The 25,667-nt window shown below is 36.4% G+C and overlaps 1 non-coding gene across 1 annotated transcript; it reads left to right on the forward strand.

Moving 5' to 3' along the window:
- The first annotated feature begins 3,318 nt into the window (after positions 1–3,318).
- Positions 3,319–3,425, forward strand: LOC115834523. The gene has a single exon (XR_004029470.1). It is a non-coding gene; the product is annotated as a U6 spliceosomal RNA (small nuclear RNA).
- The last annotated feature ends 22,242 nt before the right edge of the window (positions 3,426–25,667 follow it).

Genomic DNA, 25,667 nt, shown 5'->3' on the forward strand with positions numbered 1-25,667 from the left:
GAGGATAGCTTGAGTCCAGGAGTCAGCCTGGGCAACATAATGAGACCCAAGTCTCTACCAATATATATTTTTAAATTTTATATATACATATATGTATCTTTAAAATAAAATAAAAATACAGAGGCAAATGAAAGAAGAAAAAAATTAAGTATTGTAATTGCTTACCTCTAATTAAAATTACATTCCATGGGTGGGGAGAGGTAAGGCGGAGGATTAGGGCTTATTATTAGAAACCTTGCACTATTTGCTCTTTTAAACTATATGCATATATTACTTTTAAAAATAAAAATTATACTTAAATACTTTTTTGTATTATAAAATGACAACAAGTAATGATGTAAAAAGATATGTAAAATTCAGATCCTCTGTAGGACCAGAATATACACCATGTTTATCAAAGAGGAAACCCTCAAAGCACTTTCAGTGAAATTCAATGCCAAGTAGAGTTCAGAATTTCTTTTGTCAAAGCTGTATTTAGTGTCTTTTATAGTAATCCTTCTTTTACTTTTCTTCATCTTTGTACCTTCAAAAATTATATTCCTAACCAACAAGTTGTTTAGTGTTGCCTGTTTTTGACTTTGTATAAATGAATCCCTATTTATACAAATGAGGGTCTTCCATGACTTGCTCCGTTTGCTCATATATATTGATATATTTGTGCGATTCATCCAAGATAATATGTAGCTGCCATTACTTCTGTTTTGCCACTGTATACTATTCAAATATTTGCCTACACCAAAATTTTTGTTCAATTCACTTTTGGTTGACATGAGTTGTTTACATATTTTTGCCATTACAGACAAAACTACTAGATCACATAGGATTGGAATTGCTTCTTGTATATTCATTTTAAATCCAGTAACATTATTTTTTCTTAATTCTATTTATAAACTTTTTACTATTATGTGTCTATTCATATCTTCTGCAAATAATGACAATTTTTTTTTCCCCAGTCCTTTATTTTCCTGTCTTACTGTGCTGGACCTCTACTACACATTGAGCCTGAGGGTTGGATTGTAATTCATATTCTCAGCTATGTTAGCTATGTGTTTTCAGCCTTCCCAGGACAGCAATTATGTCCAAGAATGTTGATTATCCTTGTTTCCTTGGGGAGTAAAGTGAGGAGGGAAGGTTTGATTTTGGCTCACCCTTACATAGCCATTTGACATCCCACTTTTATGGGGGAGGAATGTCCTCCTAGTAGACTCCTTATCTTAGATATACACCTTGAATTTGTCTCTTGTTCAAGTACCCTGTGAGGCCATCAAGAAATGTGGTTAGGAAGGAAGCCCGTTCCATTTCTCCACTTACATTTCTGAGTTCCTGACTTCACTTAGATAACAGACCTAAGATTTTCTTAGTTTACTATCAGTTATTGATACATTTAAGAAAATATTATTAAATATATTTTACCAGAAATGTTCTCTTGTTTTTATCAGAGAATTAATATAGGCATCTAGCCTGCCATGTGGTCAGAAACGGGCAAGTGAATTTTAGAACTAAAAAAGAAAAAAAAAAACAGACTACGTTTCTGATTCTTCAGACAAGGTGCAATAACTAGTTTACATGTGCTCTTTGAAGTAAGGCCAGTTTTCTAAGCCATTTTGAAATCCTTTTTCAATGACAATGCTAAGGTTCTTTTGATTGTTTGTTTTTGTTTTGGTTGTTGTTGCTTTGTTTTGTTGTTTGCCTCTTCCAACAAAAGCCATATACAATGTATTCTACAACAGAAGGGAGGAAAAGAAACAGTGCATTGATTGCACCCTGAGGTCATTTTTTTTTTCTAATGAAAACACATTATTCCAGAAAAAATATCTCCATGCCAACACATGTTAAACCAGTGACTTGCACATCAAGTTTTGAAAAAAAACCCTACACAAAGTTCTTCACAATTGGTTGACATTTCTTAAAAATAACAGTAATGTTTCAGCATTCCTCAGAGATCACATTGTTCTTTTATAGTCCATTTGAGTTACTTCTGCTGCATACCGCATCAAAAACCAATAATGTCTTCAGAATTAGTGCCAAATAAACAGAGTTAAGATTACTCAAATAATGTTAATCTTAAAAATTTTTGCTATTTTTTTAAGAACAAAAAAGGGCATTCATAAAATTTTATGTCTGATTTAATTTGTTTACTCTGTGGGTGTGGCCCTTCCTTATTTATTTGTATTGCTATTCAATTCAACATTTGCTGAACGAAATGACGGAATTTTGAGTCCCATTTTATTGCATGGATTGCAACTAAAATTATCAGACTTGACTCATATTCAAAGGAGAAAATCAGTCACTAAAATAAGTAGTATCAATGAGATTTTTAACTGTAAAATAAATTGCTAAAAAATAATTTATTGTTTGAAATTCAACAATGTCTCTCAGCTTTCAGAAGCAAGACTCCTTTTTTTATCCATAGTACCTAGAACTAACTGTGGCATATGGGAGAAGCTAAATACTCATGCAATGAGTAATAGTATTAAGGGATATTAAATTAGTAGGTTTTCACACTGCTAAAGAACTGTCTGAGACTGGGTAATTTAAAAAGGAAAGAGGTTGAATTGACTCACAGTTCCACATGGCTAGGAAGGCCTCAGGAAACTTAAATCATGGTGGAAGGTGAAGGGGAAGCAAGCTTGGACCTTTTCACACGGCAACAGGGAGGGAAGAGCAAGCAGGGGAAATGCCAGATGCCTATAAAACCATCAGATCTCATGAGAATTCACTCACTATCACAAGAACAGCATGGGGGAAACCATCACCCCTCCCACCCACCCCATAGAATCACCTCCCACTGGGTCCCTCCCTTGACATGTGAGGATTACGGGGATTACAATTCAAGATGAGATTTGGGTGGAGACACAGTCAAACCATATCAGATACGAAATAGAATTCTTCATTTGTATCAGGAAGGGAATTACAGAGAGAAGAGAAGCTTTGGGGTCCCACATATCTGAGGTTGCATTTCAGCAATATTGCTTATTAACTCCTTGGCACTAACAAGTGAGCATCAGATTCCTAATCTGCAAAAGGAGTCAAATGCCTAACTCACAGGGTTGTTGTGGGTATTAAATGAGATGGCACATAAGTAGTTAGCATAGTGTCTGGCAAAGAATGGTTATTCAGTAACAGCTATTTTGCTCCACTTCCCACCCACTTTTTCAAACATGATTTTAAAATTACCTCTTTTACTACTGGCATTGAATATGTTGCCTATATCTGATTTCCATTATGGTGTCTTTTCTTCTTTATGACAGCACTTCTTTCATAGTCCGTCGAAACTTCTTTAGTTTCTAGCCAAGTGGTAAAATATTTTTATTAAAAGTGCTCACTTCAGCAGCATATATACTAAAACTGGAATGATATGGAGAAGAGTAGCATGGCTCTTGCACAAGGAAGTCATACAAGTTTGTGAAGTATTCCATTTTAAATAAATAAAAAAGTAGTAAAAATAAATAACAAGAAGGAGAAAGGTGTACAGGACTCCCCATTTTATTCACTAATTTCGTGACTGATCATGGCATCTTCAGAGAACATGCATTTGAACATAAATGGAATTCATACTGATCCTGGTCATAATTACATTCTTTATCACCTTAATGGTCATTGGTAATGATAGTATTGGGGTGTGGGGCTTTTTTTTTGAGAAAGTGTCTCACTCTGTTGCCCAGGCTACAGTGCAATGGTATGATTACAGCTCCCTACAGCCTTGACTCCCAGGCTTAAGCGATCCTCCCACCTTAGTCTCCCAAATAGCTAGGACCATGGGCATTCACCACCGACCCAGCTAATTTTTTATTTTTTGTAGAAATGGGATCTCACTATGCTACCCAGGCTGGCCTTGAGCTCCTGAGCTCAAGTGATCCTCCTGCCTGGCTTCCCGAAGTGCTAGGATTACAGGCATGAGCCACCGCACCTGGCCAGTGGGGGGGCATTTAATACACTGAAATTTCATTTGAAATTGTGTGATTTAAAGGTTTATCTTCGCTAATTCAGAACAATATAAAAATATACAGACTAATAACATGGAAAGTAATTTGAAATTTAACAAATTAAAAATGTAGGACATTCATTAATAGTCATTAATAACATCATAAGATAGCAATTCATGAATGGAAGAAAGGAAAAAATGTATTCATATTCATTCTTTATAATTTGATCTGTATAAAATGCCAAAAGCACTAATAATACATGGATATAAAATATTCTTTTTGCCCTGTGTTAAGAGAATACTGCTATATTCAGCTGTGTTGCTTGTCTTTTCTCATGAAAATATGGATATATTTTTAAGAAAACCAAAAAGCCTTGTTGTATTTGCTTGTTATCTATTGCTGCATAAAACATTATTCCAAAACCTAGCATTTAAAACAACACTTATCATCTCATAGTTTTTGTGGGTCAAGATCCAGACATGACTAAGCTAGGTATCTCTCCCTGAAGGTCATTCATAAAGCTACAAACAATGTGTTGGCTGGGGCTGAAAAATAAAGGACATTCAGAGAACAAGAAAGTATTCTTAGAAATTAGAAACACAGTTGTCAAATTTAAAAAATAAGCTAAGTAGAACTTCTAAATGTTAATGTTGACACTATTTCTTATTAATTATAACAAAATTATGAAAAAATTCACCACTGAAGAAAACAAATAAAGTTAAATGACCAAAACCAAGAGATCTCTGTTTAACCAACAGAATTTTCAGAAACAAAAAAAAAGAAAATACATGAGATACAATTATTAAAGATACAATTTAAGTAGAAATATCAGAATAAGAAAATATACATTTCCATATGAAAAAGGCCACCAAATGCCCAGAACAATGACTGAAAAAAAAAATCATACAAAGTGTGCTGGAAGCAAGACCCTGACTCACCCCCCAAAAAAGGAAAAAAATGACATTTTTATATACGCAAGTCCATAAACCTTGTCTTAGAAAACAACTGGAAGATGAGTTTTGCTAAAATGAGGTAGTCAACCACAAAGTGAAAGACACAAAACCCAGAAAATATAAATTTCAACATAGCAAACAGGTAAGGGATTTCTTAAATGATCATGAGTGGATGGCCCAGAATGACAGCTCTGAGGCAGGCACTGAAATTTACCACTCTAGACTGAAGCAGGAAGATGAAGGATGCCTAGTGTGATTTCTCAAAGATCCAAAGGAAACTACTGAATTTCCTGATTTTTAAAACATGATTAAGAGTTTATTTCAGCTTTTTTAAAAGATTTTTGTTGCAGAGTTTGAGGATAAATTAATCACAGTTATAAAAAAAAACCTAAACCTTCCCAAAATGAGGTAGTCATTAATTCCAAAGGGAAATATAACAATTGTACAATTTATGTCACAGCAATGAACAATATAAAGTAAAGGCACACAGCTATAATCATAATAATGCAAAACTAAATGTTGACTTCACCAAAACTTATGATGTAATTCTACTGGAAGAATGGATGGAGGACAATTAGTAAAAGGTGGCTTTCACAGTAGGAAATAAGTTATAATGATCAAACTGATATAATAAGAAATAGGAATTTAAGCAGAAGTTTTCAAATAACAGGTAAATTATAAATTTAAAAAAATAAAACAACTTAAGAGTTGAAAATGATTGGTTCAGGAGAGAAGTTATCTGGGAGTAAGCCATAGGTGAAGCAGTGTATGACCTGCTACTTTTCATTATCAATCCTGACTTTTAAACTACGTACATGTATTACTTTACTATATATAATTAAAAATGTGTAAAGCTGAAACACTAAATGCCACACCCTAGTGTTAGACTGTGGTAAATTCCTCAAAGTAGCGTTTAGTCTACGAGATCTCTTAATTTTAGCTGACCTTCCTTGATCTAATAATTATGGATTTGCATATTCAAATAAAATATCACTAGTAAAAAGTCTACAGTACTATTCTTGTACAGAAAAACTATATAAATATTGAAGATTTTAATTAACAGTAAAATATGAAATGTTGTCACCAACTTTTGCTTTCTCAACCAATTTTTTTTTCCAGTGGTTTGTGAGGAGACACAAAAGGAGAAGTCCAAAAAGTTCAAGAAGTAATAGTGAGGAGGGAAGGACATGGGAGTGGTATGAGTAAAAGTACTCACCAATTATCAAAAACCTAGCAATTTTGGATTTTACAGGTTACAAAGATAGTGATAGAATTCAAAATCTTCTATCTCTAATATGTGTCATAGATGTCACACTGGCTTCCTGTGTAGTTTTCTCCGAAGCATGTCTGGGCTTTACTTTGAATGTGAAGACATACAATACAACAACAATGATCATTGATACTCATTACAACTTTGATTGCCTACAGTAGACATAAGCAAAGAATGATAGTATGGCAGTGTAAGCACTTGCATTAAAGTAGCTACACAACATGTAGATAGAAAAAAGTGCTTTTAAGACAAAAAATACAAGATTACTCACTTCCTCACTAATGAAGACCCCTAGAAAAGCAATTTTTAAAAAATAGTTCATAATTTCACATGATAATTAGTATACAATGTATATGCCTATCAAATCATCATATTGTTTATCTTGGGTATATACAATTTTAATTTGTCAATTAAAAATACTTTAAAATTTCAAAAAGAGAAATAGCTGGGCTTGCTGGATTCAAAATTTTGAGACAAGAAAAAGCATAAAACACAAGGAAATTTGTTCCCTCAAATTTAATCTTACACTATTCTACCTAACGTCAAATAATTTCTTCTACCAATACTTCATTTTTTTAGCTTGATAGGTTGGGGAAGGACATTAATAATTCATAATATCTTTGATAATGTCTTTAAAACTCTCTACCTTGTCCAATAGCCAGTGATACAGAAATATATTACTTTCCAATTTAGTAAACCAATGAAATAAGCATATTATATACATTCTTCTGTCACTTGCTAGGTAGCTTATGTCTACCAGATGTCTGCTCCTACTTCTTTATATCAAGATGGAGCTTTCCTAGGGCAAATTTTCAAGACTAGTAATTTATTTTTCAACAGCACTAGATAGACCTAAAGTAAGGATCAGAATCCTATTGGAGAAAATACGCTGCTATCAGCTACTTCACTATGCATTTCATAACAGAGCAGACAATTTCAGAGACCTATGGGTAAACAGTGAATGACAAACAGGATTCTGCCCCCTATTAAGTCAGTATCTTGCTGTTTGATTTTCTGCATACCTAAAACACATTATTAATCTTGGCAGTTGAGAGCTTACTGTTGTCCTCTCTCTACTTTGTGTTGAACTTTCTGCTTTCTTTTGTTTTAAATATCATAAGACAGTAATTTCATATGAGTAAAAAAAAGAACCCAGTAGAGGAGAAGCTAAACATAATTGCATTAACTTGTATTCTGTGTACTCTTGTAATGACTATAATTTATGACACAACTTTACATTTTGCATATATCTTCAGAACTTACTAAATGTTACTAACAGGAAGTAAGGATGATTCTATGGAATATGTCTTAACATTATCTGACAACTAGTCTATGGGTAAAAGGGTAAAAGGACTTTCTCTAAATCACTGACATTATGTAATGGTGCTTAAAAGAGAGCTTATCCTCCTGATGAACCAATAAAACAACAGTACTTTTTTTCTAGGCAAACTTCTCTCATAGTTAAACATAAGGCACTACCTATAGTGGCTATGAAATATTGTTAATATACAGTTGTGATTAAAGCAATAAGTCACACAGGAAAGGTATGAATGATTCATTTTTTCTTAAAGGTTTAATCATTAGGTCTACTTCAAAACATTTTCTAAGGCAAAAAATCAAGACAAATAATTCTTTTGATGCCTAGCTGTTAAGGCTCTGCATACCAGAAAAATATGTCTGCTTCACAAAGTCAGATAAATATCCTGAGGTACAAAAACTGTGGCTATTGATTGTGTATATTTTTATTCAAAGGATCCCTGTATTTCAGAAAAAAAATGCTTCTCTGTGGTAAAGAATAAAAATATAGCTCATAATTTTCTTCTAAAGATCTAAATAAATGCTCATGAGCCAAAAAAGTGTCAGTTTCATCTCTAGAATACTTTCTATTTTTTACACCAAGAATATTTTCAGCTATTGATTTATCTTCACTTTAACTCCAAACATTTATCTCACTATACCATCTGTAACCTATTTCAAAAATTATTCCTAACCTGAAAACTCATTTGAGGGTGTGGCTAGGCAATAGTATAAAGCAATCAACATTTTATCACTTGGTAACAGCTAAATGTCATATCAAATTATCTACATCTGATTCTACTATCTCATTATGAAAGGATGCATTAACAATAAACTAGATACTATGCAGTATTTTTGGTCTCACTCTCCTCTTCTATGTTCCAACAGAATGCTTTAATTTCACAGGAATTACTTACTAAATTTTGAAAATCACTTGACTGTAAATTCCCCCATTCCCTCATTTTTCAAAAAAAAAAAAAAAAAAGTAATAAAATGAGCAGTGATTCCAAACAAGGATTCAGATTCTAAAAGGACAGTTCAACCAAATATTCTGATAAAGCAGGATTTTAATACTACACTTTACAATGTTTAGAAACAAGGACACTATCCAAAACACATGCTTAATTGTGCTACTATTGGTATGTAAACACTTCAAGATGTAACAAATTAGTACTTTTTGACCAGAATCAGTTGATCATCAAGTTCTTTCTAAAATTAGACTTCTCATATGTCTAAAGAAAGACACCACAATTTGTCATTATAGCTGTTTTTCCATATACGTTTTGTCAGTTAACTAGTAAGCAAAAGTGTGGACTGAAAAATAAATACTAGGTATGTATACAAGTATGTGTCTTTATTAATCATATAGTTAATTTTTCTATGTTATAACTCCAATTGTTGTAGAAAAATATTAAATTTTATTTATTAGAAAATATTTATTTATTTATTGAGTCAGGGTCTTGCTCTGTTGCCCACGCTGGAGTGCAGTGGTACAATCACAGTTCACTGCAGCCTCGATCTCCTGGGCTCAAGCATTTCTCTCACCTCAGCCTCCCAAGTAGCTGCAACTACAGGTATGTGACACCATGCCCAGCTATATTTTTTATTTTTTGTAGAGATAGGGTCTCACTATGTTGTCAAGGTTGATCTCGAACTCCTAGACTCAAGTGATCCTCCTGCCTCAGCATCCCAAAGTGCTGGGTTTACAAGGGTAAGCCAACATATAAACCTTCATATCCTCTTTGTTGGCCTGACCACTATGAATAATTTTCTTGAGTCTTAAATGCCTCGGTTTTGTTGTGCAGATCAGAGTACCAAATAAAGATATAACTGAAAATGGTTTGAGCTAGATTGCTTTATATTGGAAATGACAAAGAGTTGCTTGCTGAAGAAAATATGGATACTAAAGGAAAGGAGGGCAAGAAAGGTAAGGACTAATCCAGGCGGTCTTTAGGGCACATTTTAAGAAATTTTGAGCTGGGTACAGTGGCTCATGCCTGTAATCCCAACACTTTGGGAAGCCAAGGCGGGTGGATCACCTGAGGTCGGGGGTTTGAGACCAGCCTGACCAACATGGAGAGCTCTCATCTCTACTAAAAATACAAAATTAGCCGGGCGTGGTGGCGCATGCCTGTAATCCCAGCTACTCAGGAGGCTGAGGCAGGAGAATTGCTTGAACCCGGGAGGTGGGTGCATGAGCCAAGATCATGCCATTGCACTTGCACTCCAGCCTGAGTAACAAGAGCAAAACTCCGTCTCAAAAAAAAAAAAAAAAAAAAAATCTTAGGATGAATACACAGTGAGCCGCTCTACCATGTGGTACAGGACTTTAAGAAGATAGGTGAAAAAGGATTTAAATATATTTTGCTGTGTATTATGACCGAAAATCCTTTTTGGTGTTTTTTCAGAGATATTAGTAAATGAAATTGGTTTCTGAATTTTTAGGCATATTATGTTTCTGTTTGTATGTTTGTTCTCTAGTTACATACTATGCTCAGGTTGACTTCAGAGTGAGAGCAGGAGGTCCAGCTTTATATGGATTACAATATAGATTATGGATTATTACTACAATAAGTGGTAGATATTTAAACTGTAATTTCAAAGAAAAGTAGTCCAATTTTTCAATTTCTTCCAAGTTTTGCTGTGGGCTATAACATAATAAACCAGAGTATTAGGAATTTGATATATTCTGCAACTTCTATTTGGTTACAAACACCAAATAGTTTACGAATAACTATTTAAAACCAAAGCATATTACCACACAAATTAAAATAGACTGCGGTATGATAGGTGCACAATAATGAGTAACTGAGATTTATTAAATGTTTACTCTGTATCAATATTTTTTTCTAAATAGATGACATATGTTAATTCTTTTGCTATGCCCACCATAACTGTAATGTAGAACTAGTTTTTGCCCATTTTTTAAAAGTGGAAACTGAAGTACCAAAAAGATAAATAACATGCTTAAGGTCACATAATACCAATTGGTAAGTAGTGCAGGTGGGTTGAAAACCAGGCAGTCTAGTTCCAGAGCCTACCTTCTTAACCTCTTATATTATCCTGTTTCTTTAAAACAGTATGTTTAAACCATATAGAAAAAGAATTAGAATCTAAAGATATTTCATTATTATTAACAAAAGAAATCAATTTTCACAGTATAAATTTTAAAACAATCCTATTCTCAATGATACAAATAATGTGTTATGAATGGAATTTTGTTTATGTGCTACCCCAACTCATGTGCTCACCTTGCTTTCTGGCTAGAGTTGCCGTTGTTATCAATGGTGTAACAACTTCTCTGAGAAAAAAAAAAAAAGTCACTTTTTTTGCATGTTTTCCTAAATAAGAAAGAAAATAAGTAGTATGTCAGGGTGTTTCAGACTTATAAAGTAAAATTTGACCAAGAGCTTCTAGGAACACCTGGCTTCTGGCCATGTACAGTACAGATGGACATAAGCTGTCTGCAGAGAGTGGAGAAAGAGAAAGAGAGAGAGAGAAAAAAAAATTATGTATTACGTGTTGTAATTTAATATATATTGTATATATTTGGAAAAACTAATAGATACAAATCATACTGTTGAGCCTGGGTTGTTTCATGAGAAAGTTGTATTGGATTTCTTTACTATTGCTCCTGAGGCATAATAGGGTCAATGAGTATGAATTCTAGGGACACAATATCAGTTAAAATTCATGGGGAGTAATGCAGTTAACAGAAATGTGGAAATGATCCCAGTAGGACACTAAAAGGACCAGCCTGTAAACAAATATAGCCAATGATAATCATGGCAAGAAATCCTGATGAAATAGCTGTGGAGTAACCTTTCCTTTATCTCAAAAGAGAATTACACTGCGGGTGATCTGTATTGAGGTTTTACCAGGATCATCTCTGTAGTTGTTGAAATTAAATTGCCACTTCCACAGGGAATTGCCTAGAAAATGACTTTATCATGGAACAATAACCTAAGAGCTTACTTCAAAATACAGTCCTTAAGGATTGTTTTAAGAATGATAAGAGCATTGGTAACATCCCAAAAGGGTGTTCTCAGAATCACCTAAATGAGGCTGATTTTTAAATCATTCTATTGTGTAGTTCAATGAGACTCCCTAGGTGTGAACTTTAATACCCAAGAACTTTTCAATATGTGGATGCGTTCATCCACAAAGCCATTTATTTGACTCCAAACATATTTGTTTGGTTTTCATGCAGTTTTTTCAGTGTAGAGAGATGAATGTCTTATAGTAGACCTTGAGAAAAAAATCTCATTTGGGGAACTTGAAATATCTGCCACCACGTGTAAGCCAGCAGTGTGTAAATCCTCAGCTCAAAGTGCCCCTGTTGTTTTTCTAGACATCAGCCTTGTTTTTTGTGTGTCTATGAAGGATAAGAAGAAATTTGTCCTCAGTGATCCAAATGAGATCATAGGATTATGAGTGAGTCTCACCATGAGCCCACAATTTCTTGCCTGAAAAAAGTAATAAAAAGAAATGGAACATTTTTACCCCTTCTGACATTAACCCAGTCCTGCTGGTAGAGGCTGTGCTGTAGGTGTTGAGCAAACCCTTTGTCATTCACCTGAACCTCTGGAACGCCAAACCATCTGGAAAATTAAAGAATCTCACGTTCAAGCAGAGGGCAGGAAAGTGCAGGTAATACCTGGATATTGCTCGTCACTGTGTTTGAAGTAGAATAAAGAGACAATAAAACATTTTGGCTGGTTTCTACATCTTGAGGACTTATTTTTCTCTTTGTGATGTGACAGTTTAAATGAGCAAACTAACTTAAAATGGAACAATATCTGTAATTTTTACAAGACCTACAACAATACAGAACCCACCCAACATTTGACTAAAATTTTCCAAATATTTACCCCATGTAAATGCACATCTAAATTAATATAATGATTTTTCCAAAAAATTAACAAATTATAAAATACATTAGTTTAGAGTAGGGGAAAAGTATGCTGACTTAAGTAACTTTGGAAGTATGTGGTATCTATAGGACTAAAAGCAAAAGAAAGTGTAAATAAGCATGGTGCTTTGGTTGATAAAACATTTTCCCCACAGTAGTATAGCTTATCAGTTCTAATATTAATATCCATGTATGCTGGAATTGAAAAATTAAGTAAAAGGATGGCAGATGGTAGAAGCCAGATGTCTCACTGTTAGAGTGGGAGATTACAAATAAGCCAGTAGGAGAGGCTAGAATGATCCATGTGGTAATGGAATAGAGTTGGAGACATCTGTATGAACTCATGTTTAGTTTAATATGGATAAAGATGACTAATTAGAAATATTTATAGATAGGTATATATACATGGGTTAGTATACACAAGGATATCCTTGTTCTACCGGTTGAGATGGCTTAGAAGCAACAACACCCTGAAAGCAAAGAACAGTCGGGCACAGTGGCTCACGCCTGTAATCCCAGCACTTTGGGAGACTGAGGTGGGCAGATCATGAAGTCAAGAGATCAAGACCATCCTGGCCAACATGGTGAAAACCCATCTACTAAAAATACAAAAATTAGCCAGGCGTGGTGGCACATGCCTGTAGGCCCAGCTACTTGGGAGGCTGAGGCAGGAGAATCACTTGAACCCAGAAGGCAGAGGTTGCAGTGAGCCGAGATCGCGCCACTGCACTCCAGCCTGGCGACAGAGTGAGAGACTCCATCTCAAAAAAAAGCAAAAAAAAAAAAAAAAAAAAAAGCAAAGAACATGCCCAGCACTCAGATCTGATTTCCAAGATCATTCTCTAATAAAAGGAACAATGGGTCCTTGGATAAATGGCTGATTCTAGTACTAGTGAAGGTAATATAGAATACGAATTGGATCATCTTGTAGTGTTAGAAAAGTAAGTGCTCAAAATAAAACAAAACCCCACAATGATGGAGATATGTCAAAGGGACAGAGAAGCCAAGTGAAAGCCCTCCCATTGGCTCAAATTTTCACAATTTTAGCAATAATATAAAGTAGTATTAGGTTATTACCCAGTATAAAATAAATATCCAAGAGTCCATATTAAAATAAATAAATGGTTGAATAAATAAATAGGGGAGAATATACAAATTTCTCATACAGAATAATTTCAAATAATGTGTGTATATACTCTGTTCCCAGGGAAGTGGAACATAACTCCTATACCTTATATGTGGGCTTTGCATAGTGACTTTATTCAAAATTATAATATGAAAACAGAGAAAGAAAAAAGTAACCTTATAGTAAAAAAAAAACTTGGTGGTAAACTTGTAGTAAAAAACTTATAGTAAAAAAAACCTATAGTAAAAAAAATTCTGCCCCCCTAGGTGGGCAGATTGCTACCTAGCCAGCTGATCAAGGTCAACATGAACTGTTTACATTATGTTGATAGTACCCTTGATACAACATGATAAAAATATCATTTTTACCTCTGTGATCCTTCTCCCCAAACCCAAAATGCCAGTCTAATCATGAGAAAAATATCAGAAAAATCATAACTGATTAAGCAATTCTACAAAATACCTACCTAATATTCTTCAAAACTGTCAGTCATCAAAAGTAAGTCTGAGAAACTGTTATAGCCAAGAAGAACATAAGGAGATGTGACAACTAAATGTAATGTGGAGGAGGCAGAGCAACAATAGAAGCCTCCAATGATTGTTCTTTTGTAGGAAAACCAAATTTAACAGCTACACACACACACAAACACACACACACACACACACACACACCCCTTCATAAAAACAAAAAATCAGGTGAGTCATAGCAGTACCTGGTTTTAACTTCCTATCACTGAAAGAGGCACTAAGTGGGTAGGAAAGATAGTCTTGGATTGCTGCCACCATCCCTCCCCCATCCCCAAGCAGTGACTGCATGGCATGGAGGGAGAAACTGCACTTGCAGTGGAGAGAGCACAGCAACTGGGGGTCTCTGCACTGGAACTCAGTGCTGCTGTGTCACAGCAGAAAGCAACACTGGGCAGAACTCAGCCTGTGCCCATGGAGGGTGCATTTAGACCAGCTTTAGCCACAGAGGAATTGTTCATTTTAGCAGTCGGAATCTGAGTTCCAGTAAGTCTTGTCATTTCAGACTAAAGGGCTCTGGGGTTCTAAATAAACTCACAAGGCCCACTAAGCCACAAGGACTGCAATTCAGAGGCAAACACTGATGTTACGCTGGGCTCAGAGCCAGTGGACTTGGGGAGCATGCGACCTATTGAGACACCAGCCAGCGTGGCCATGGGAGTGCTTGCACCACCCCTCTCTGAAACCCAGGCAGCTCTGCTCACAGCTCCAGGAGAGACAACTTTTCTCCACCTGAGGAGAGAAGAGAGAAGAGTAAAGAGGACTTTGTCTTGCAACTTAGATACCAGCTCATCTGCTGTAGGATAGGGAACCAGGCAGAGTCCTGAGGACCCCATTCCAGGCCCTTGCCCCTGAATGATGTTTCTAGACACACTCTGTTTCAAAAAAAGAAGCCCTCTGTCTTGAAGGCAAGGAACCAGTTCTGGCAGGATTCACTATCAGCTGATGAAATACCCCTTAGGCCCCTGAGCAATCAGCAGCCTTAGCCAGGTAGTACTTTCTGTAGGCCTTGCGTGAAGACTCAGAGATGTGCTGGCTTCAGGTGTGACCCAGCACATTTCCAGCCATGGTGGCTATCGGGAGACACCCCTTCTTCTTGAGAAAAGAACAGGGAAGAGCACATGGATATACAAAGCAAATATTATTAGAACTAAAGAGGGAGATAGACCACAATAATAGCTAGAAACTTCAACACCGCACTTGAAGCATTGCACAGATCATTCAAGACAGAAAATCAACAAAGGAACCTTGGACTTAATCTACACTAAGACCAAATCGAACTAATATTTACAGAACATTTTATCCAACAACCACAGAATACATATTCTCCTCAGCACATGGATCATTCTCAAGGATAAACCATATGTTAGGCCACAAAACAAGTCTTAAAGCATTAAAAAAATTGAAATAATATCAAGTATCTTCTCTGACCACAATAGAATCAAACTGAAAATCAATAACGAGGAATTTTGGAAGCTGTACTGACACATGGAAATTAAACAATACACTCCAGAATGATGAGTGGGTCAATGAAGAAATTAAGAAGGAAATTGAAACATTTCTTGAAACAAATGATAATGGAAACACAACATACCAAAACCTATGCAATACAGTGAAAGCAGTATTAAAAGGGAAATTTATAGCTATAAGTGCATACATCACTAAAGAAGAAAAACATCAAATAAACAACCTAACAGTGCATCTTAAAGAGTGAGAAAAGCAAGAGTAAACCAAACCCAAAATTAGGAGAAAAAGAGAAATAATAAAGATCAGAGAAGGGCCAGGCATGGTGGCTCACATTGTAATCCCAGAACTTTGGGAGGCTGAGGTGGGCAGATTGCTTGAGCTCAGGAGTTTGAGACCAGCCTGAGCAACATGGCGAAATGTCGTCTCTGCAAAAAAATTTTTGCTGGATATGGTGACGTATTACTATGGTCCCAGCTACTTGGCAGGCTGAGGTGGGAGGATCACTTGACCCCAGGTGGTCAAGGCTGCAGTGAGCCATGATCATGTCACCACACCCCAGTCTGGGTGACAGTGAGACCATGTCTCTAAAGGAAAAAAAAAAAAAAAATCAGAGAAGAAATAAATGAAATTGAAATGAAAACAATATAAAAAATCAACGAGGCAGGTAAAGTGGCTCATGCCTGTAGTCCCATCACATTTGGAGGCCAAGGAGGGTGAATCCCTTGAGCCCAGGAGTTTGAGAGGAGCCTGGGCACCACGGTAAAAGCCTGCCTCTATAAAAAAATATGAAAATAAAAAAATTAGCCAGATGTGGTGATATGTGCCTGTAGTCACAGCTACTCAGGAGGCCGAGGTGAGAGGATCGCTTGAGCCTAAGCGGTCAAAGCTGCATTGAGTCAAGATGTCACCCCTGCACTCCAGCCTGGGAGACAAAAATGAGACCCTGTGTCAGAAAAAAATAAAATAAAATAAAAAATATATAATAAAATAAACAAAATGAATAGTTTTTTTAAAAAAGTAAGCAAACTCACAAACCTTAACCAGACTAAGTAAGAAAAAAAGAGAGATGACTCAAATAAAATTAGAGATGAAAAAGGACACATTACAACTGATACTGCAGAAATTCAAAGGATCATTAGAAACAGAGAATAAATGGAAAATGGATAAATTCCCAGAGACATATAACCTATGATTGAATCATGAAAAAAATCCAAAACCTAAACAGATCAATAACAAGTAATAAGATTGAAGCTGTAATAAAAAGTCTCCCGGCAAAGAAAAGCCTGGGACCAGATGGCTTGACTGCTGAATTTCACCAAACATCAAAAGAAGTAACACCAATCCTACTGAAAGTATTCCAAAAAATAGAAGACGAAGGAATATTTTCCAAACTCATTCTATGATGCCAGTATTACGCTAATACCAAAACCAGACAAAGACACACACACACACACACACACACATTACAGGCCAACATCTCTGACGAAAATTGATGCAAAAAATCCTCAACAAAATACCAGCAAACCTAATTCAACAATACATTAAAAAGATCATTCATCACAACAAAGTGGGATCTATTCCTGAGATGCAAGCATGGTTCAACATACACAATAAATGTGATACATCATTGATTTTATACAACAGAATAAAGGACAAAAATCATATGATCATTTCAATTGATGCTGAAAAAGCATTTGATAAAATTCAACATCCGTTCATAATAAAAACGCTCCAAATACTGGGTATAAAAGGAACATATCTCAACACAATAAAAGCCATATATGACAGACCTACAGCTAGTATCATACCAAATGGGGAAAACTGGAAGCCTTTCCTCTATCTGGAACACAACAAAGATGTTCACTTTCTCCACTGTTATTCAGCACAGTATTGGAGGTCCTACTTAGGGCAATAAGACAAGAGAAAGAAATACAGGGCATGAATATTAGAAAGAAAGAAGTCAAATTATCCTTGTTTGCCGATGATACGATCATATATTTGGAAAAACCTAAAGATTTCATTAAAAAACTGTTAGAACTGTTGAACAAATTTGTTAAAGTTGCAGGATACAAAATCAATATACAAAAATTAGTAACATTTCCATATGACAACAGAGAACAATATGAAAAAGAAATTTAAAAAGTAATCCCATTTACAATAATTAAAAATAAAATTAAATATCGGGAAATTAACCAGGGAAGTGAAAGATCTCTAGAATGAAACCTATAAAACATTGATATAAGTCAATTGAATAAGATGAGACTTAAATGTTCCTGCCTGCTGGCTCTGGAGAGAACAGTGCATCTTCCAGCACAGTGCCTGAGCTCTGCTAAGGGATAGATTGCCTCCTCAAGTGGGTCCCTGACCCCCGTGCCTCCTGACTGGGAGACACCTCTCAGCAGGGGTCTACAGACACCTCATACAGGAGAGCTCTGGCTGACATCTGGCGGGGGTGCCCCACTGGGATGAAGCTTCCAAAAGAAGAATCAGGCAGCATTATTTGCTGTTCCACAGCCTCCGCTGGTGATACCCAGGCAAACAGGGTCTAGAGTGGATCTCCAGCAAACTCCAGCAGACTTGCAGCAGAGGGGCCTGACTGTTAGAAGGAAAACTAACAAACAGAAAGGAATAGCATCAACATCAACAAAAAGGATGTCCACAAAGAAACCCCATCTGATGATCACCAACATCAAAGACCAAAGGTAGATAAATCCATGAAGATGAGGAAAAACCAGCACAACAAGGCTGAAAATTCCAATAACCAGAATGCCTCTTCTCCTCCCAAGGATCACAACTCCTCTCCAGCAAGGGAACAAAACTGGATGGAGAATGAGTTTGACAAATTAACAAAAGTAGGCTTCAGAAGCTAGGTAATAACAAACTCTGTTGAGGTAAAGGAGCGTGCTCAAACCCAATGCAAAGATGCTTAGAATCATGATACTAGGTTACAGGAGCTGCAAACTAAAATAACCAGTTTAGGGAAGAACATAAATGACCTAATGGAGCTGAAAATCATAGCACGAGAACTTCGTGTAACATACACAAGTATCAATAGCCAAATCAATCGCTGAATCAATCAAGCAAAAGAAGGGATATCAGAGATTGAAAATCAACTTAGTGAAATAAAGTGTGAAGACAAGATTAGAGAAAAAATAACGAAAAGAAACAAACAAAGTCTCCAAGAAATATAGGACTATATGAAAAGACCAAACCTACATTTGATTGGTGTGCCTGAAAGTGACGAGGAGAATGGAACCAAGTTGGAAAACACTCTTCAAAATATTATCCAGGAGAACTTCCCCAACCTAGCAAGACAAGCCAACATTCAAATTCAGGAAATACAGAGAACACCAAAAGATATTCCTCAAGAAGAGCAACCCCAAGCCACATAATCGTCAGATTCACCAAGATTGAAATGAAGGAAAAAATGTTAAGGGCAGCCAGAGAGAAAAGTCAGGTTACACACAAAAGGAAGACCACCAGGCTAATAGCAGATCTCTCTTCGGAAACCCTACAAGCCAGAAGAGAGTGGAGGCCAATATTCAACATTCTTGAAGAAAAGAATTTTCAACGAAGAATTTCATACCCAGCCAAACTAAACTTCATAAGTGAAGAAGAAATAAAATCCTTTACAGACAAGCTAATGCTGAGAGACTTTGTCACCACCAGGCCTGCCTTACAAGAGCTCCTAAAGGAAGCACTAAATATGGAAAGAGACAACCGGTACCAGCCACTGCAAAAAAATACCAAATTGTAAAGACCACTCTATGAAGAAACTTTATCAACTAACAGGCAAAATAACCAGCTAGCATTATAATGACAGGATCAAATTCACACATAATAATATTAACCTTAAATGTAAATGGGCTAAATGCTCCAATTATAAGACACTTGATAGAGTCAAATGTCAAATTGGATAGAGTCAAGACCCATTGGTGTGCTGTATTCAGGAGACCCATCTCACATGCAAAGACACACACATAGGCTCAAAATAAAAGGATGGAGAAAAAAAAATGGAAAGCAAAAAAAAAACCAAAAAAAACAGGGGTTGCAATCCTAGTCTCTGATAAAACAGACTTTAAACCAACAAAGATCAAAAGAGACAAAGAAGGCCATTACATAATGGTAAAGGGATCAATGCAACAAGAAGAGCTAACTATCCTAAATATATATATACCCAATACAGGAGCACCCAGATTCATAAAGCAAGTTCTTAGAGACCTAGGAAGAGACTTACACTCCCACACAATAATAGTGGGAGACTTTAATACCACACCGTCATTATTAGACAGATCAACAAGACAGAAAATTAACAAGGATATTCAGGACTTGAACTCAGCTCTGGACCAAGCCGACCTAATAGACATCTACAGAATTCTTCATCTCAAATAAACAGAATATACATTCTTCTCAGCACCACATCGCACTTATTCTAAAATTGACCATGTAATTGGAGGTAAAACACTCCTCAGCAAATGCAAAAGAACAGAAATCATAACCAAGAGTCTCTCAGATAACAGTGCAATCAAATTAGAACTCAGGATTAAGAAACTCACTCAAAACCGCACAACTACGTAGAAACTGAACAACCTGCTCCTGCAGGACTACTGGGTAAATAATGAAATTAAGGTAGATTAAAGAAGTTTTTTGAAACCAAGGAGAACAAAGACACAACATACCAGAATCTCTGGGACATATTTACAGCACTGTTTAGAGGGAAATTTATAGCACTAAATGCCCACAGGAGAAACAGGAAAGATCTAAAACCAACACCCTAACATCACAATTGAAAGAACTAGAGAAGCAAGAGCAAATAAATTCAAAAGCTAGCAGAAGACAAAAAATAACTAAGATCAGAATAGAACTGAAAAAGAAAGAGACATGAAAAACCTTTGAAAAAAATCAATGAATCAAGGAGCTGGTTTTTTGAAAAGATTAACAAAATAGATAGACCACTAGCCAGACTACTAAAGAAGAAAAGAGAGAAGAATCAAATAGACACACACAAAAAAATAATAAAGGGAGATCACCACTGATCCCACAGAAATACAAACTACTATCAGAGAATACTATAAACACCTCTACACAAATAAACTAGGAAATCTAGAAGAAACGGATAAATTCCTGGACACACACATCCTCCCAAGACTAAACAAGGAAGAAGTCGAATCTCTGAATAGACCCATAACAAGTTCTAAAATTGAGGCAGTAATTAATAGCCTACCAACCAAAAAAAAAGCCCAGGACCAGACAGATTCACAGCCAAGTACTACCAGAGGTACAAAGGGGAGCTGGTAACATTCCTTCTGAAACTATTGCAAACAATAGAAAAAGATGGATTCCTGCATAACTCATTTTATGAGGCCAGCATCATCCTGATAGCAAAACCTGGCAGAGACACAATAAAAAAAGAAAATTTCAGGCTGATATCCCTGATGAACATCGATGCGAAAATCCTCAATAAAATACTGGCAAATTGAATCCAGCAGTAAATCAAAAAGCTTATCCACCATGATCAGGTCGGCTTCATCCCTGGGATGCAAGGCTGGTTCAACATACACAAATCAATAAATATAATCCATCACATAAACAGACCCAGTGACAATAACCACATGATTATCTCGATAGATGCGGAAAAGGCCTTCGATAAAATTCAACATCCCTTCATGCTAAAAACTCTCAATAAACTGGGTATTGATGGAATATAACTCAAAATAATAAGAGCTATTTATGACAAACCCACAGCAAATATCATACTGAATGGGAAAAAGCTGGAAGCATTTCCTTTGAAAACCGGCACAAGACAAGGATGCCCTCTCCCACCACCCCTATTCAACATAGTATTGGAATTTCTGGCCAGGACAATCAGGCAAGAAAAAGAAATAAAGAGGATTCAATTAGGAAAAGAGGAAGTCAAATTGTCTCTGTTTGCAGATAACATGATTGTATATTTAGAAAACCCCATGGTCTCAGCCCAAAATCTTCTTAAGCTGATAAGCAACTTCAGCAAAGTCTCAGGATACAAAATCAATGTGCAAAAATCACTAGCATTCCTATACACCAATAACAGACAAACAGAGAGCCAAATCATACATGAACTCCCACTCACGGTTGCTACAAAGAGAATAAAATACCTAGGAACACAACTTACAAGGTATGTGAAGGACTTCTTCGAGGAGAACTACAAAGCACTACTCAAGGAAATAAGAGAGGACACAAACAAATGGAAAAACATTCCATGCTCATAGATAGGAAGAATCAGTATCATGAAAATGGCCATACTACCCAAAGTAATTGATAGATTCAATGCTATCTCCATCAAGCTACCGTTCACTTTCTTCACAGAATTAGAAAAAACTACTTTAAATTTCATATGAAACCAAAAAAAGAGCCCATATAGTCAAGACAATCCTAAGCAAAAAGAACAAAGCTGGAGGCATCACACTACCTGACTTCAAACTATACTACAAGGCTAACCAAAAACAGCATGGTACTGGTACCAAAATGGATATATAGACCAATGGAACAGAATGGAGGCCTCAGGAATAACACCACACATCTATAACCATCTGATCTTTGACAAACCTGACAAAAACAAGAAATGGGGAAAGGATTCCCTATTTAGTAAATGGTGTTGGGAAATCTGGCTAGCCATATGCAGAAAACTGAAACTGGACCCCTTCCTTACACCTTATGCAAAAGTTAACTCAAGATGGATTAAAGACTTAACCATAAGACCTAAAACCATAAAAACCCTAGAAGAAAACCTAAGCAATACCATTTAGGACATAGGCATGGGCAAAGACTTCATGACTAAAACACCAAAAGCAATGGCAACAAAAGGCAAAATTGACAAATTGGATCTAATAAAACTAAAGAGCTTCTGCACAGCAAAATAAACTAACATCAGAGTGAACAGGCAACCTACAGAATGGGAGAAAATTTTTGCAATCTACCCATCTGACAAAGGGCTACTATCCAGAATCTACAAAGAACTTAAACAAATTTACAAGAAAAAAACAGACAACCCCACCGAAAATTCGGCAAAGGATATGAACAGACACTTCTCAAAAGAAGACATTTATGCATCCAACAAACATTTGAAAAAAAGCTCATCATCACTGATCATTAGAGAAATGCAAATGAAAATCACAACAAGATACCATCTCACACCAGTTAGAATGGTGATCATTAAAAAGTCAGGAAACGGTCAGGCTTGATGACTCACACCTGTAATCCCAGCACTTTGGGAGGCCAAGGCAGGTGGATCACGAGGTCAGGAGTTCAAGACCATCCTGGCCAAGATGGTGAAACCCTGTCTCTTCTAAAAATACAAAAATTAACCGGGTGTGGTTGTGGGCACCTGTAATCCCAGCTACTTGGGAGGCTGAGGCAGGAGAATCGCTTGAACCCGCAGGGAGGCGGAGGTTGCCGTGAACCGAGATCATGCCATTGAACTCCAGCCTGGGCAACAGTGCAAGACTCCGTCTCAAAAAAAAAGAAAATATAAAAGTTGATTTGTTTGTTCATTTTTACAATGTGCCAGTCTTTTCTTATATTATGTCTCCGCTGATGCAAAAGAAAAGGACATCTTTTCTCTCTGTTCACACCAGATGCAAACAATAGCCATTTTCCAACCATAGGGACCACACACAAATCAGCCCAGTGGTTTATTTCCAACAGTGCTGGGTTAGGTGTGTCTCCTAAGTCCATAAGTCATTGAAAAATACAGCCCTCCTTATGGGAATTCAAAGATATGGTTGAGCTGCCTCATGGAAAACTGGGCTTCGTGCCAAAGCTTGTGAAGACACAGGCTGCCTCGTCTCTTGCTGCTCCCTCAGATTCTGCCTGGCACTAGGGAGAATGAATTCTTTTACCTGAACTCTAATGGACTGGACAAATTTGCTCCTCCACCAGTATTGGTGTGGCTGAAGAAAGGACAAAAGGGCAGCCAGTGGTCCTGTTAAGAACTGTATCAAATCCACCAACAGTCACAGCCTCACTAATGTAATTCACCTCAGAGATTATTTGGACTAATCTAATCTCATGCCCTACAGCCCTGATTCATCTGCCTGGAAGTCTTTTCCCCCCTCTTACTTTTCTCACTTTCTTCAGGTCTCTGATTAAAAGTGACCTTCCAGAGAGACCTTCCCTATTCATTCTATATAAAATAGCAGAACCACATCCTTCTGTCCTCTTAACCGGCTTTATTTTTCTTTGCAGCCAACACCTTATTTTTCTCATTGTCTGTGTACTTTTATTAGAATATAAAGAACAGGGGATTTCATGTTTGCTACTGATGTATCTCCATCACCTAAAACAGTGCCAGAAATGTTACTGATGCTCAAAATATAACTGTCGAGTGAAGAAATAAATGAAATTCTTGTGCAAATTGTGGACTCATGCATTGTCTTGATTTGGAAATCTGGCTGTTTTATTATTCCATATGTAGACAGAATAAAGAATAAGAGAAAAGCCAGGATATGTGCTCAAGCTACTTTATGTCTGAATGTTTCCATCATGGGCCATGTGAACATTTTTTAAAAATCCAATCATTTTTATTTCAAAGGGGATAAAATAAGTTCGTGTGCACTCCCAGCAAAAGACGGCATATTGAACACATGTACCTGTTTTTACTTGCTCTTTAAACCATTCTAAAGTGACAATAGAAGTTTTTGAGCGTATAAATTCACAAAAGGAAGCAGAATAGATACAGAGATTATAGTTATAACACTTCATAATCTAGCAATCAAATACATAAGAAGAAATGCCTCAGCAAAACTGAGAAAAACTAATTTTAAAATAGCACAGGAAGAAGCCAATAGCTAACGTGGTTTAAGTCACAGAATTGCCCAAATGCTCAGAAACTGGCTATCCCAGATACTTGTAGAAATAGGGATAATCCCAGCTATATCTTGAAAAAAAAAAAACACTGAAGATATAGTCTTTGAAGAAATAACCAGAGAACTTTAGACTTGAAAACTGGAGTTGGGGCAGGAAAAGTGCACTCAAAACAAAGATATTATACAAGTATATATGTAATCACACCTGAGGCCACCCCCTATCTTCCTCTCTCCTTGGTAGCCAGCCACTGTTCCCCAGGTCTTTACTCTCTGTGTAGCAAACAGATAGAGTCTTCTCTGAGAACTTGACTGGTCCAAAAAGAAAAATTAAGCATCCCAAACAGATCACCCTACAGTAACATTCACAGTCCATATGCTGTATTGTTCTACTGCTGACTTGGGTAGGTTGGGAGTTACATTTTTCTCTTTTTGGTTCTGAGTGAGAACTAGTCATGAGAAAAAAAAAAAACTTACATGAAATTTAGGGGTGGAGATTAAGCAATGGTCATTACTCTCTTAAGAATTCCACAGTTAAATGTAATGCTGGAAAAGTGCAGAGTTGCCTCACAGATTCCAGCTTATCTTTCCATATCCTCAACTCCATGTCATATTCTTCTTTCCATCTATAGGCCCTGGTAACAAACAGCATTCCCAGGCTCATCACCAGATACCTGGTGGCAAACCTACAGTGATAGTACAGAGGTAAGAGTTTCGCAAGTCTCCTCCTTGTCCTCTTGTCTGCAGTCCCGCTCTGGTGACTGGACATGCTAGGCTTCTTAGATTACCCTAGAGACCCTGATTTTTCCACCCACTTCAGTGCCTGAAGAGGACTTTCTAGTGACGTTTTATCTGATCTGCTAGTCCTTTGCTTCCCTAGCTCCCCCTACAAATATTTAGGTCTAATTCCTATGACAAATCCTTAATATTTATAGAGGTTCTGCTTCCCTATTGGACACTGACTAATAGTATCCACAAGCCATATTCAGGTGCTTAGTTTTCAGTCACCTTTTAAAATGCCCCCATGCTTTTTAATTGTCTTGACAAAGATACTATCATAAATCTCCTTTGAGAGAAAAGAGACAGTATTAGAGACACACACAAAAAGACTGGATTTTTTTATAAATAAATATTCAGCCAACAGAGAAAGCTCTTAGGAATTAAAAATCTAACAGTAAAAATGAAATACTCATCAGAAGAACTGGAATATAATATTGAATCTATCTCCAGAAAATAGAAAAACAAATAAATAAAGAGATGAAGAAGACAAAAAATATTTTACAAAATAGAAGACTAGTCCAGAGAACGAATATTTGAAAACACAGAGTTTGACAAAGAGAAGAGGAAAGAGAA

Source organism: Nomascus leucogenys, chromosome 3 (genome assembly GCF_006542625.1).
Source record: "Nomascus leucogenys isolate Asia chromosome 3, Asia_NLE_v1, whole genome shotgun sequence".
Taxonomy (NCBI): Eukaryota; Metazoa; Chordata; class Mammalia; order Primates; family Hylobatidae; genus Nomascus; species Nomascus leucogenys.